Source organism: Limulus polyphemus, unplaced genomic scaffold (genome assembly GCF_000517525.1).
Source record: "Limulus polyphemus unplaced genomic scaffold, Limulus_polyphemus-2.1.2 Scaffold6881, whole genome shotgun sequence".
Taxonomy (NCBI): domain Eukaryota; kingdom Metazoa; phylum Arthropoda; class Merostomata; order Xiphosura; family Limulidae; genus Limulus; species Limulus polyphemus.
In genome coordinates, this window is record NW_013672491.1 from 15,416 (window position 1) to 17,437 (window position 2,022).

General features: G+C 32.9%; 1 long non-coding RNA gene across 5 annotated transcripts in view; it reads right to left on the reverse strand.

Moving 5' to 3' along the window:
- The window catches only part of LOC106474153, a 15,190-nt gene that overhangs the window by 12,564 nt on the left and 604 nt on the right, over nucleotides 1-2,022 (reverse strand). The gene's annotated exons all lie outside the window — the stretch shown is intronic.

Consider the following 2,022-nt stretch of genomic DNA (forward strand, 5'->3'; position numbering starts at 1 on the left):
TGCATTTATTATAATTAAAACCTATCTGCCATTTATTTGTCCAACTCACTAAATGATCTAAATTATTTTGTAAATCACCAGCATCTTCTTCACAGCTAGCAACACCCAAGATCTTAATATTGTCTGCAAGTTTAACTAAGTTATTAACCATTCCTTCATCTATATCACTGATGTAAGTCAAAAACGATTATAGGTCCTAAGACTCAGCACTGAGGTTCCCTACTTGTAACATTGATTAATCCAGTTTGACTGAACTCCATTTATAACAACACTCTGCTTGATAATATAGAAGATTACAACACTTATGATATACAACATTGTTTATTAACAACAAGGGGACATAGATAAACATTTCGGGGTGCTACTATAGCGTGCAGTCTACCGGGACTTTTACACTACAAACAAAGCATATACAGATGTTGAATAATAGCAGTCTACCTGGGATATTTACACTGACTGCACGCTATAGTAGCACCGAGCTGTTTCAATCACACTTAGATCACATTTGCTGGAAAGTGCTAAGAAAAGATGCTGATGATTTATTTGTGGCATTTGTAAATGATATACGAAATGTACATCATTAAAGGATTTAAATGTAAATCATTTGTTAAGGATGTGGTACGAAGTGTATGTCATTAAAAATAATTATGTTGGCATATAGAGAAAGTACAGGGATTACTCAATTCTTTTTGTGTTTTGATGGAAATTCCCATATGTTCATAGGTTCTAACTTTTAAATGGTGTTTGGTTTTGCCAATATAGGAAGCCTTACAGTCTCCACACGTGTAAAGATAGACAAATCAGGAACAATGAAGAGATCTTTAGTAGGGAAGAAAATTTGTATGCATGATGTGGATTTAAAAACTAATCTGAAATCCACTTGAGGGTAGTGACGACCAAGTATGTGTTTAATTTGATTTTTTTAAAGTTAAGCTTTGTTTACCAGTATAAGGAAGACACGAGTATATAGTATGTTTCGGTACAGTTGGTATCTTAATTGGATTTGTGAGTTTCTTTGTTAGGAAGGTGTTGGTAATGTTTTCTAATAAGTGTTGTGGGCAGCAGTTATGTTTCAGGATATCATGTAAGAATGAAATTTCAGAGTGTACATTAAGATACGTGGAGCCTATGAACATATGGGAATTTTCATCAAAATGCAAAAAAAAATTGAGTAACCCCTGTGCCAACATAGTGAAGAAACAGGACGTCAACCTATACTATCAAATTACTCTATCCTCTGCAAGTCTAATACTGACCTGGAATTATTGATTAAAGAAATCCTCCACATCAAACAGCACTCTCCAACAATGAACAACGTGCAGTCTTCATTTAAATTATACATTTTTTAATATGTTTGTATTACTGATTTTACTTTTTTTTGTTGTTATTGTGTTTTCTTGCTGTAGTTTCTCCTCATGATTGCTGTTTTGTGTTTTATTTATTTAATTATAAATAACTTTAGCATTTGTACTTTAGCAGTGTTTAAAGACTTATGTAAATTAATTTTATTTTGCTTTAGATACTGAAGATGGAATCTGATAGAATCCTGAAATGTTTATCTATGTCCCCTTTTTATCAATAAACAATGTTGTATATCATAAGTGTCGTAATCTTGTTTATTATCACTTTGTTTTCCTTCAAACACATCCATTGCTAAAACCCTCTGCTTTCTTCCATCCAGACACTCTTCTATTCAATTTGCTAACTTATTCCCACACGTTTAGATACAATTTTTTACAAGCCTTTTAGTTTTATGTGGAACCTTGTCAAATGCTTTCTTAAAATCCAGATACATCAATCTACACCCTTACCCTCATCTATATAAGCAGAAACATTTTCAAACAATGCCACAAGATGTGCAAGATTTTCTCGTACTCGTAGTGAAACCATGCTGACTATTCAACAAAATTCTAAGCTATATCTACTAGTTTTAGTAATACTAACCTAGGCTATTTCAAATTCGATGACGAGGAACCCACTTTGAGACTAATAATGGCTGGAGACGGCTTAAATGGGTAATGA